Below are 14445 nucleotides of genomic sequence, written 5' to 3'. Positions count from 1 at the left end.
ACTCTTATTTCATTTTACTTACGAACTGTGAACTTTGGGGCAATTTACTTAGTAACCCCTGATCTTAGGTCTTCTCAGATAAAAACGTGATTAATAACATTTTCTGCTAGATAGGGATATCATGAGGATAAAGTTAGTAAAATATTATAGAAGTTCTTAGAATAGTTCTAGTATAGCTCTATATAAACACATTTAGAGATAGAGATGGAGAGAGAGATATGGAGAGATAGAAGAATGATTGCTTAAAGCAAAAATAAAATGTTGTAACAAATTTGTTTTGCTTTTCTATGTCTCAGTTCCTTATGTTTGGAGCTCCAGTTTTCAGCTTGGTGTGGGTTAGAGGTGGAAATCAAGAAAGTCAAAGCAAGGTTGATGAAACACTTGAGCTTTCCAAATAAATATAACAGTAGTTTTTCATTAAAGCAAGCAATAATAAAGCATTCTTTTAGGTTAAACAGTATCTTTTGGATAATTACTTAGTTGATTGAATATTTAAACTTATTTTCACAGTTATTTCTCTCTTCTTAATCACTTATTTTTTCTTGCCAAATACAGCATATTTAAAATCTCTAATGATATAATTAAGCATTATAGTTATCTCAGGGACAAAGTGATATTTTTCTTTTCTTTTTTTTCATGTTTTTGTTTTGTTTTGTTTTTGTTTTTAATTTAAATTTATTTATTTTAATTAGAGGCTAATTACTTTACAATATTGTATTGGTTCTGGCACACATCAACATGAATTGCTCATTCTGATATGGTAGAGAAGTTTTGAGGGCTCTTATTTAATCCTTCCTAATTCATTTTCCTCACGAGATGGTTCAGGGGCCTAAAACAGGAATTCTGCCATTACTGAGTTTGTATATTTCAACAATGCATTCAGAAATAAAATGATAATTGGTATGAAATATTAATGTATTTTATTATCTATTAATTCTTAGTGTGTGTTTAATAATCTAGAAAGTCTTAGAATTTCCCTTTTCTCTGTGCTCATTCTTTTTATTTTATTTTATTATTATTTTTAATTTAAATTTATTTATTTTAATTGGAGGATAATTACTTTACAATATTGCATTGGTTCTGCCACACATCAACATGAATCCTCCATGGGCGTACACGTGTTCCCCACCCTGAACCCCCCTCCCATCTCCCTCCCCATACCATCCCTCTGGGTCATCCCAGTGCACCAGCCCCAAGCATCCTGTATCAAACCTGGACTGGCGATTTGTTTCTCTATGACCCACCCCCCAGAATATTGGAAATAAAAGCAAAAATAAACAAATGGGACCTAATTAAAATTAAGAGCTTCTGCACAACAAAGGGAACTATAAGCAAGGTGAAAAGACAGCCTTCGGAATGGGAGAAAATAATAGCAAATGAAGCAACTGACAAAGAACTAATCTCAAAATTATACAACCAAATCCTGAAACTCAATTCCAGAAAAATAAATGACCCAATCAAAAAATGGGCCAAAGAACTAAGCAGACATTTCTCCAAAGAAGACACACAGATGGCTAACAAACACATGAAAAGATGCTCAACATCACTCATTATCAGAGAAATGCAAATCAAAACCATAGTCAGGTACCATTTCACACCAGTCAGAATGGCTGCTATCCAAAAGTCTACAAGCAATAAATGCTGGAGAGGGTGTGGAGAAAAGGGAAGCCTCTTACATTGTTGGTGGGAATGCAAACTAGTACAGCCACTATGGAGAACAGTGTGGAGATTCCTTAAAATCTGTGCTCATTCTGACAATGGTCTTATATTTCATTATGGGAAGGCAGGAAGAAAGACTTACAATATTTAGTTCTGGGGGGAACTTGGGGTATTGCCTAGGGTGACCTAGCCACATTGCTTTCAAGTAATTCCTAGTCTATGGAGTGGCTCACTGTGATTACAGTGTAGTTCTTAGGAGCAAAAACCCTGGGACATATTTTCTTTGCTAACACTTGTTCTATAACTCATAGGTTGGGTAAGTTTAGACACAACATTTCAGCGAAATAGTTTCTTGTCAGTAAAATGAGGTGTGTGAACATTTACCTTGCAGGTTTGTTGTGAGAATTAACCGAGTTAAACAGACAGTTGACTCCTAAACAACAGGGGTTTGACTGAACAGGTCTATGTATACAGACTTTTTTTTCAGTAAGTCATGCTACATGATCCTCAGGTTGAGTTGAGGATGCAGAACTTCAGATAAGGATTAACAACTACAAGACTTGAACATGTAAATATTTTATTCAATTTTTTGGAAAAATTTATTGGAGTATAGTTGATATATAATGTTAGCTTCTGCTGTAGACCAAAGTGAATCAGTTATATATATACAAACAACATACACACATATATTCTTTCTAAGGTTCTTTTCCCATATACATTGTTGCAGAGTATTGAGTAGAGTTCACTGTGCTATATAGTAGGTCCTTATTAATTACCTATTTTATATAAATTGTACTGTGTATATTCAGTCCTGGTCTCCCAATTTTTCCCTCCTTCCCCTTTCCCATCTCTACCCCTGGTAAGCAACCTAAGTGTCCACCAAGAGAGAAGTGGGTAAATAAGATGCAGCACATACTGATATATACTGTGGAATATTTCTTGGCCATAAAAATGAAATAATGCCACTTGCAGCAACATGGATGGATCTAGAGATTTACATACTGAGTGAAGTAAGTCAGACAGAGAAACAAAAATTATGGTATCACTTATATGTGGAATCTTAAGAAATGGTGCAAATGAATTTAATTATAAAACAGAGCTAGAGTCACAGATGTAGAAAACATCCACAGGTTTTGACATCCATTGCAGGTCCTTGAACCAAAGGCCAAGGATAATGGGGAAACTGTATACCTCTCAGGGAAGCGATTTAAAAACCAGCCAATCCTTGAGAGGCACAGGATTCCTTGGACAGCTGACTTTAACAATTTCCTGTGAGTTTGTCAAACATTATACTATTTTACAGTCAGACTTCCTTCCCAAGGTCTGGTGACTATCCAAGCTTCTCCAGGATTTCTCTCCATTTGTCCTCACAGGCAATGAACCTAATAAAATCTTTGCACATTTAATTGTCTTGATACTTGCTTCTCCGAGAATATGGAGCAAAGGACTTGCTATCAGTTGAGTTAACCAGGAAGCAGATTCTGAGATGAAGATTAGTGTATAGTAACCTAATTGGGCATTATTCTTGAAATCTATATCTGTGAGACAAATAAAGGGAGCATTAACGGGGCAGAGATAAGATAGCCTTCCTCAGTGATCAATGCAATGAAATAGAGGAACACAATAGAATGGGAAAGACTAGAGATCTCTTCAAGAAAATTAGAGATACCAAGGGAACATTTCATGCAAAAATGGGCACAATAAAGGACAGAAATGGCATGGACCTAACAGAAGCAGAAGATACAAAGAAGAGGTGGCAACAAAAATAGAACTACACAAAAAAGGTCTTCATGACCTAGGTAACCGCGATGGTATGATCACTCACCTGGAGCCAGACATCCTGTAATGCAAAGTCAAGTGGGCCTTAGGAAGCATCATTATGAACAAAGCCGGTGGAGGTGATAGAATTCCAGTTGAGCTATTTCAAATCCTGAAAGATGATGCTGTGAAAGTGCTGCACTCAATACGCTAGCAAATCTGGAAAATTCAGCAGTGGCCACAGGACTGGAAAAGGTCAGTTTTCATTCCAATTCCAAAGAAAGGCAATGCCAAGGAATGTTCAAACTACTGCACAATTGCACTCATCTCACACACTAGCAAAGTAATGTTCAAAATCCTGCAAGCCAGGCTTCAACAATATGTGAACCATGAATTTCCAGATGTTCAAGCTGGATTTAGAAAAGGCAGAGGAACCAGAGATCAAATTGCCAACATCCGTTGAATCATAGAAAAAGTAAGAGAGTTCCAGAATAACATCTAGTTATGCTTCATTGACTATGCCAAAGCTTTTGATGGTGTGGATCACCACAAACTATGGAAAATTTTTCAAGAGATGGGAATACCAGACCATCTGACCTGCCTCCTGAGAAATCTGTACGCAGATCAAGAAGCAACTATTAGAACTGGACATGGAACAACAGACTGATTCCAAATTGGGAAAGGAGTACATCAAGGCTGTATATTGTCACCCAGCTTATTAAACTTAAATTCAGAGTACATCAAGCACAGTTCTGGGCTGCATGAAGCACAAGCTGGAATCAAGATTGTTGGGAGAAATATCAATAACCTCAGATATGTAGATGACACCACCCTTATGGCAGAAAGCAAAGAACTAAAGAGCCTCTTGAGGAAAGTGAAAGTGGAGAGTGAAACAGTTGAGTTAAAACTCAACATTCAAAAAACTAAGATCATGGCATCTGTTCCCATCACTTCATGGCAAACAGATGGGGAAACAATGGAAACAGTGAGAGGTGTTTTTTTTTTTTGCTCCAAAATCAATGCAGATGGTGACTGCAGCCATGATATTAAAAGATGCTTGCTCTTTGGAGAAAAAGCTATGATCAACCTAGACAGCATATTAAAAAGCAGACACATTACTTTACCAAAAAAGGTCTGTCTAGTCAAAGCTATGGTTTTTCCAGTAGTCATGTATGATTGTGAGCATTGGACTCTAAGAAAAGCTGAGCAATGAATAATTGATGCTTTTGAACTGTGGTGTTGGAGAAGACTCTTGAGAGTTCCTTTCACTGCAAGGAGATCTAGTCAGTTCATCCTAAAGGAAAGTCCTTCCATTGGAAGGACTGATAATGAAGTCGAAGCTCCAATACTTAGGCCACTTGATGCAAAGAATTGACTCATTTGGCAAAGACCCTGACACTGGGAAAGATTGAAGGTGCGAGGATAAGAGGACAACAGAGAATAAATGGTTAGATGGCATCACTGACTTGATGGACGTGAATTTGAGCCAGGAGTTGGTGATGGACAGGGAAGCCTGGTGTGCTGCAATCCATGGGGTCACAAATAATCACACACAACTGAGTGACTGAAAGTAACTGAATTGAATGGGGCGGCGGCTGCTGCTGCTGCTAAGTCACACCAGTCGTGTCCAACTCTGTGCGACCCCAAAGATGGCAGCTGACCAGGTTCCACCATCCCTGGGATTTTCCAGGCAAGAACACTGGAGTGGGTTGCCATTTCTTTCTCCAATGCATGAGAGTGAAAAGTGAAAGTGAAGTCACTCAGTTGTGTCCAACTCTTTGCGACCCCATGGACTGCAACCCACCAGGCTCCTCCGTCCATACAGGCAAGAGTACTGGAGTGGGGTGCCATTGCCTTCTCTGGAATGGGGCAGAGGAAGAACTGAACTGAATGGGACAGAGGAAGAACTGAGGCTGCATGGCAAGATCAACAATGTTACTGACAGAACTGATCAGGAACTCACAGTCTGAGACAGCTCTTTCGATATGCCCAGTTTATAATTCAGTGGTGACGTCACCATTTCAACTGTCAGTCGTTGCACATGGACAGTCCGTGGGACTGGGCTGTGGCTTTTTGATCCACTATCAATGCATTATATGAATATACCTTAGTTTCTAATCCAAAGATGGGATTTTGTATATTTTCATAGAACTTAATTAAGTGGACTACATTGGGGCTTTAGTTTTTCAAATAGTAAAAATATGAATTGAATATTTCAATTTGTATTTATGAAAATATTTTGTGAAATACATATTTATTATAGAATTTTGAATTCATCAATGATTTCTGATATGAGACAGTAAGAACTTCCACTAATTGCCTTTATCAAAGGTAATATTTTGTTTATTGTGCTATAAGACCATATAATAGAGTATTATTAATCTTTCACACAAAGTATTAAAAAAATCCTAGACTAGAGTACTTTTACAATTTAATCATTTCTTCTATAGTACTTTTAAGGCAAGATCAAATAGATGCTAGACATACTCTTCATAGCCTTGAAAACAGAGTATAGAATGGTACTCTGTAACTCTAAGAACTCAAGAATTCTTAGGGCTTCCAAACAGGTCTAAAATACTAGGATCATTTAGTTTATCCACTATTATGTTACCTAATATAAACTGCAATTAACCAGATAACCCCAGGATATTTATATCAAGCAGGATTCCTTTATATGTGAACATTTTCCTGGAGATTCCAATACTTAACCTGGTCCTGTTGTTGTTCAGTTGCTAAGTCATGTCTGACTCTTTGTGACCCCATGGACAGAGGAGTTTGCCAGGCTCCTCTGTCCATGTGATTTCTCAGGGATGACAGCAAGACTATTGGAGTGGGCTGCCATTTCCTTTTCTAGGTGATCTTCCTGTCAAGGATTGAATACATGTCTCCTGCATGGGCAGGTGGTTTCTTTACCAACGAGCCATCAATGTTTTTAGGTGCTGTTAATTATCCTGTGAGCTCCTACAACTAAGACTCTGCTCCTACTTATTTGCATGTGACTTCAACATTACTATTTTTGTAAGAGCTATTACAAAAAAGAGGCAGTTTTGAAAATGCATACAATGAGGGTATAATGTTATAATGGATGCTCTGAAAGAATGTTCTAATACTCTGACATTAAAATCCAGGTTTTAACTTTGATTTGTTATTAATAGTTATTCATTGGTCACCATTCTCCTATCTCTGATAGAGGATGATAAGTACTCCCAAATATCAAAGCAATCATTTTTGTGCCTCCCATAAATACAAGGATAACTGGGAAAGGATAACTGAACAATCAAGACAGGGTAAAGCCAGAGAAGTTTTTTATTATAGGTCACGTCAAAGATCAGTTTGTACTGCCCATAATAACAAATTTAAATGAGTCTGCTATTAGCAATTGCGCTCTTACATTATGCATGACATTTGACTATTCATAGAAAAGAAAATGCGCTGTATTCCATTAGTGGTTTTCTATATGAGTGTAAGACTACAAATTATGGGTGATGTTTAGGCTGATGTGTTACTCTTTTGCATATTTATGATGCTCCTGTCACATTCATTATTAATATGAATGTAATGTGAAGGACTAAAGATCAATAGGATTTCTATGAGTTTCAGATTCTGTTTGTGCTCAAACTCTCATGCAGATATGATAGTGTATTTACATTCTGCACTTGCACATGATCACAAAAGAAAGACTCTCGTGCTTTGCCTTATATCATAACTGGGGAAGCAAAAGTGTATAAGGACACCACAAAGTAAGGTAAAGTAAATGCGGTTATTTCTGAAATCAGGAAATGATGACACTCTGCAGTGGCTGGCTATTCTCTTGATTCAGAATCATACTTTCTAGGAAGATAAGCACATATTTTGTATTCAAAAATATGGATCTGTTTTTACGGTAAATATTTCTAAGGTAATTTTATAAAGTGCAGATTTAATGGAGAGTTTCTGGCCTCTGAGAAGTTGATCTTTCCCTTTATTCTGTCTGAGTATAAAGATTTTTGTGTCACATGCTTCTACATGATTGGACCCTTAAGAAAACTTAAAATTCTGGGATGGATAAGAACAGAATATATCTTACATTGTCACTGTGCCTATCATAAATTAGATTTGGGACCTTTCCGATCTGAAGAATTTATCAATTTCACAGTGAAAATAAATTATTGAAGATTTTGCTTCCAGCTTTAACAGTATAGATATAATCAGACCACAAATGCTAGATAATTTTATTTTTTAAGAAAGAAAAAAAGAGGCAGGAAAAACAAACAAACTAGCAAAAATGTGTTTGAAGTCACTAAAATATAGTCAGTACTCAGGCCAAGATTTAAAAACAAAACATATTGAGGTCACCTGGATAGTTGCAGGCATTTTTTTCCTCTTAGTAATTTTTACCATCAGAAAGCAGAAGCTTTGAGTCTGTAGCAATCTCACTGAGTTACCATCTCAGCCAGGACTTGAACGAACACCTCAAATAAAAGTCAACTACAGCTGATGTCAGGATGCAAGCTTATTTAAATGTTTGATTATCAATCATGCATCTCACTACTTAGTAAACTAAATGAGAACATTGATATTTAATGCATAAACATATTTGATAAAATTCAGTACTCAATCATGGTTCAAGAAAACAAAATTTTTAAAAAGTCATATAAAAAATCTAGGTAGTCAAGAATAGTAGGGGTCATTCTTCATTTAACAAACATATAGCAAGTACCATATTTAAAGGTAGAATTGTGGAATATTTCTCAGGAAATTAGATAAGTCTATTTGTTAACATTATTTCTATTTTGTGTTATTCTGGCAAATCAAATAAAAACAGATCAAAGAAAGAGAAGAAGATAAAAAACTGTCTTAACACGAGGCACTACTGTTTACATACAAAGCCCCACGTGAATACATGTAAACTATTAGAACTGTGAAGTAAATTTAGCATAGTCATTGGATACAATGTCAATATACAAAATTAAATTGTATTTCTATACATTAGAAACAAGCTATTAGAAGAAATAAAGGAATACTTTTGTAATAGTATTAAAATTATCAACTATGTTTGGAACTAGCTATTTAAGATGTGTAAAACTCAAAACTAAAATACATTTCTGAGAAACATTAAAAAAATCAAGTTTTATCCTTCTTATGAATTAGAAGACTCAAATGTAAAAATGTTCATTCTTTGAAAACTGATCGATGGATCCAAAGCAATTTAAAATAAAATTCTTAGAATACTTTTTTCTTTCACCTGAGAAAACTGACCAAATGAATCTAAGATTCACATGGGAAAGCAAACGGCAAAAACAGTAAAGAAATTTTGTGAGGAACAACAAAGTTGAAGGACTTGCACTCTATGTTTTAGAGATTTATTTCCAATTTTTGACAATTAAAGGTGTCGAAATAAGAATTAAAAGAGTAGACAGATGAGAAAGAATAAAGAGGCAAACCTGCTTGCAGAGATACAAATCTACTTCTATAGTCATCTGACTTAAAACAATAATTGCCACTGTTTGTGTTGGATCAACTGAATATTTTGACAGGGAAAATGAACCTTGACTCCTATCTTATGTCGTACATGAAAAATCAATTTCGATTGAATTGCAAGCCTAAATGGAAAAATAAATTAACTTTTAAAGAAAAAATACTAGAAGAGTATCTTCTGCTTACCTTGGGATAAATGACTATGTCTTTAAGATAGAAACTGTAAAAGAGCAAAAATTAATAATGAAGGAAGTATTGATTAAATGGATCTCACTTAAATTCAAAATTTGAGCTTATAAAATGCTGCAATTAAGGAAGTGAAAAAATAGGGAATACAATCATATACTTAGAATACATGTTTCAGACCAAAGATTCAGATACATTAGCATAAAAAGTTTGTTACAGATCAGTGAGAAAGGATCAATGTAATAAGAAAATGGGGAAATGACTAAAAATGCTTTTCAAAAAAGGTATTAAAATTAAACCTAAATATACTAAAAGATATTAAACATTACTCATAATGACCACTTTTGAGTTGGCTAAAATATTTGTTCAGATTTTGCCATAAGATGGTTGCCATTTCCTTCTCCATGAATCTTCCCTACCAAGGGATTGAACCTGTTTCTCCTGCATCTCTTGCACTGGCAGGCAGATTCTTTACCACTGAGCAACCTGGGAAGCCCAAAATGGTATGGAAAGACCCCAAAACAAATACCTCCCCCCAAATTTAAACTAAAAAAAATGCAAAGTGTTGATGTGATTGAAATTACAACGAATATAAAGCGTTGATGTGATTGAAATTACATTTATTGTTGGTAGATTTGTAAATCGGCACAAGCACTTTAAACATAGTAAAGCTCAATGTGGGCATATCTTATAGCGGTTTCACTCCTACATATGTATCTAAAGTATATGCATACAGTTTTACATCAAAGAATGTGAATAAAACTGTGTAAACCAGCATTATGTGTAACAGCACCAAATTGGAAATCATCTAAATTCCATAAACAATAGAATCTACAAATAAGCTATGATACATGTTCATATATAATATTGTTCAGTAATCTAAGTAAATTTCCACTATATGCAACAGCACGGATAAATCTCACAGATCACTATCACATGCAACAACATAGATGATTTTCAAATTATAAACACCAATGAAAGAAACTACAATTAAGAATACATACTGTGTGATATCATTTACATAAATTTCAAAACCAAGAAAAATTTATCTTTGCTCATAAAATTCAGAACAATGATTCTTTGGGGCACAGTGTCAAGGAAGGAGCATAAAAAGTTTTTCTGCTTTTCATGCTGATTTTTCTATATTTTGATGTGAGTGATTCTCACTCAAGTGTGTTCACATTATGAAAATTAAAGAAGCTATACACATTTCAGTTGGTGATGGACAAGGAAGCCTGGCGTGCTGCAGTCCATGGGATTGCAGAGTCAGACACAACTGAGCAACTGAACTGAACTGATACACATTTCATGTAAACATTTTCCATCTTTCACAGTGGATTTCAATAAAATACCATAAATCAAACAATTATCTTTGTTTTGAGGAAATTGTTGCTATGCAAATAATGCTCATATTTCTATTATTGGGAAATATAAAATCATACAAGTGTTCTTGGATGCTACACTGTCCTACCATGACATTTACTTCTGTGAAAGATCAAAGAAGAAATAGTGCACAGTCTCTCTCTTTCCTCATCCTTATATATCATCTCTATCTACGGAAGGGAGATATTTTGAAAAAAATCATAATACATGTCTTCAAAAAAAGACATTTTTACTATAATAATATAAACACAATAATATATTTCAACAAAGAGAATGAGAGAATGAACTATCTCTCCTCATTTTTGCTATCAAAACTGTAATCTGGCTTTAATTATTTCAAATGCTAAATAGTGTAGTTTCCCTAAGATCTCCTAAGCAGATTTCCTTTCAAATCAATTGTCCTTGTGTTATTCAAGAGTACTTTGCTTGTTTCTATATTATTAGTATAATACATGTGTAGTTCTGGTTAGTCTCATACCTATTTGTTTCAGTGCCTTCTCCCTCATTAAGTGTATGCTTTATGTAAGACAAAAACAAGAACAAAGATGAATATGTGGAATTTCTGTCCCCTCACTTTTTGACTTTACATGAAAAAGCATATACCTTTAATTTTCTATTGCAGCAAAAAATCTATAATAAATACTGTCACTTAAATGGAAGAAAGATACATTTGGACAAAATGCGTCATGGGGAGAATCATGTGAGTGAGTGATGGTTTGAGCTTGATCCAAGAATATAGTAAGTTGTTCCTTTGTTGTTTTATTTAGTCAATTATTTAAGATTTATTGAGTGTTTCTAAATTCCTGGCACTGAGATGGATGTGGGAAATACACTAATGAATAAGATTCAGTCTCTACCATAGACAAGTTCAAAGTTTCAGGATAGAAATCCATGCCTTGATACATAGTCACAGCAGAGTAGAATGCATATGAGTTATGTTTCAAGGGCTCTTACAGCATAGATGGAGGAGAGATAGTGGCTAAGTTGTCAGTAGACTTAAAAACAACATCAACTATTTATGTATATTTTAACTTTACAACACAGAAAGTATTTCACTAAACTTTCCATACATGACTCTTCTCATTTGTTCCTAGACTAAATCTCTTCAGCAGACATTATTACTGGATTTAATGGATGAGGAAACTGAGACCCAAAGAGTCAAACTGGCTTGCCTTAGGACACAGAATTAGTAATTCACAGATCCAGGCTTAGAAACTGAAATCATCTGATTTCAAAGCTCTGACAATACTATATGAAGCTTTAATCATATAGTCTCTATGAACATACCCTCAAGTGATGCTTTTTCACCTGTAGGCATTAGAAGCAAAGAATGAAAAAAGTTTACAAAATTCTGTTGCATTGAATATAGATAGAATTCTCAATACAGGCTACGGACACTGTTAATTTCTCAGAGTTGCACTGTGTATTAATTTCTGCTTCAGAGAAGTCTTTAAAGAAAGAAACTCTGAGCACATGGCAGGTGGGTGAGAAGTTGATTATTATTTTGAACTCTATCTGGTAAACTGCTCATCTCCATTTCACTTTGTTCTTTTTCTGGGGTTTTGTCTTGTTCTTTCATTTGGAAGGTATTTTTTTGTCTCCTCATTTTGCCTCATACTGTGTTACGTATTGGGCATTTCATTAATGTCTCCTGGTCTTGAGAGTGTGGTCTTATATACACAGTGTCCTTTGGGGCCCAGAGCATGACGCTCCCTGGTCACAAAGCTGGGCACTCCAAGGTTAGCCCCTGTGTGAGTTGCCTGCACCCTCCTGATGTGATTAGGCTGCAGGTGCTGTGGGTGTGCTGGCTGGGAGGCTCATCTCTGTCCTTTGCTGGTGTGTAGGGCTGGTGCCCTGGTGCCTCTTTGGAGGGGTGGCAGTGCTGACTGAGCAGCCCACCAGTTAGTGTGGGGCAGGTGCTTCTTAGGAGGGATCAACTGATGTGGGTGGGTCCTGAGTGGGAACCCTTGGGTGGGCTTTCTGCATTACCAATACAGATGAAGAGGAACACAAGTGGTGTCCACAATTGCCCAGTAAGCTAAGTGGAAAAAGAATAAAAAATAATAAGAATAATAGTACCCACCATTGCCTCTGTCCTTGGAGAAAGTTCTACCAGTTCCATGCCCTAAAATCAGTCAGTGAATCTCCTTGTGTGGCCTGTACACTTTCCAAGTGGCTGTCTCGTTGCTAGAATTTGGAGATAGTCAGTTTGTGGATAAGTCCTTTAAGAGTAGAGTTTTGGTTTCCCACAATCCTCTGGCTCTCCTGGGAATAAGCTGTACTAGATTTAAATGCCAGATATTACAGGGGTTCCCCTGAGCTTGGGAGCCCAACATGGGAAGACCTTTGCGATTTTGATATCCCTCCTACTTGTGGGTCACTGTACTGGGGTGTGGATTATAATTAGACCACATCACTACCCCCAACCCCTGCTTGATGTGGCATTTTCCTTATGTTCTTAGTTGTCGAAAATCTGTTCTGCTAGTCTTCAGGTCACTCTCAGATGTTCTATATGAAGCTGTAGTACTGGTGTGCCCATGGGAGCAGGTGGGCTCAGGATCTTCCTACTTCACCATCTTGATCTAGACTTACACCATGACACTTTTAACTTAAAGCTAATAATACACTCAAATGAGGTATAGTGAATAAATAATGCCCAGAAGATCATACACATTTGATAAACATTCACTGACAAGACTCTTCAGAAAGATTTTGCTCAATACTTACTGATGTTAAAATATGAATGTCAACATGTTCATTTAATATTATTGTAAGGTTTTTTAAGAGGCAAGAGAATATACATATGGCATGCATGGTATATGCTGATTTTTTTCATAATTTTTTAGACACAGAATTGTATATTCAGTTTCCACTTTCAAAAAACATATCTGTCTGATTTCAGGATCTGGGATTAACATATAGGATTACTAAACTCAGGACACAAATAATGTGCATTATAAATCTTAATTTGTTCCATGTTTTATGCATCTATTAGTGAAAGTTATAAGGCAGCACTGCTATGTTATGGTAGAAATCTTACTAAAACTTAAAATTCTATGTCTAAAGGACAATCAGAATATATTTAATGGTGTTGCACCTCTAAGTGTGCAACACACAGTGTCACAACCAAAAGTGACAGGAACTCCCATTGTTGGCAAAGCCTTTCATTTTGATAAAATGTCTGCCACAAAGCATCCAACGTTCTTTCACACTGCATGCAGGCAATTGTCACTTTGGTTTTTCTTCATGCATGAATTACAGAAAACAAACAAAAGATAATTTTATCTCTAAAGAGAATGAGCCTCCATTAACCTATATAATATAGAGTGCTGAAAAGCATGTAAAGAAAATCTTTAGGAATTCCCAAAGTCTGTTTTTAGCTCATAATATTAATGTACTTGCAAATGAACTATTTAATCAGGGATAATGAAAATTAATGACTACCAGACAACACTTCATTTCCAAAGAGCTTCTGGAAAGTTAACATGCTGTTACATGGACTTAGCTCTAACAAGCTTCTGGGTCACTGGTAAGTCAGTTCAAATATGGATGAACTGTGCTGATGAGTCATGAGTCATGTCTCTGCAATTGTAAGGGTTATGCTCTGGGTATTCTTCAAAGACAGCACTGTACAAACCAGCTGTATATTAAAAAAACTTTTTTTTCAAGATACAGAAGTCAACACAACATTGGAGAAACTCCTCATTTTAAGAAAAAAATAACAATATGGATATGTGACAATACAGACGACCCCAATCTTCAATTACCTAAACAGATTCTACAGTGAAATATTTTACTAAGATAACTTGGTTTAGCTGCCATTTACCATCTTTGATGTTTCAAGTATAGTTTCTTTCTAAACTAAAAGAAAACCTATTTCATCTTTATCTATTTAATTTTTAAGTAGGTCTTCGGTTCTGGACAATATTTTCTTCTTACTCTGGGTGACATCATCCACTGACACCTTCTCAATTTTCACATATACAATCCTTACCTGAAATC

This window comes from Ovis aries, chromosome 3 (assembly GCF_016772045.2).
Source record: "Ovis aries strain OAR_USU_Benz2616 breed Rambouillet chromosome 3, ARS-UI_Ramb_v3.0, whole genome shotgun sequence".
NCBI classification, from domain to species: Eukaryota; Metazoa; Chordata; class Mammalia; order Artiodactyla; family Bovidae; genus Ovis; species Ovis aries.
Note: the sequence above shows the minus strand (reverse complement) of the source record.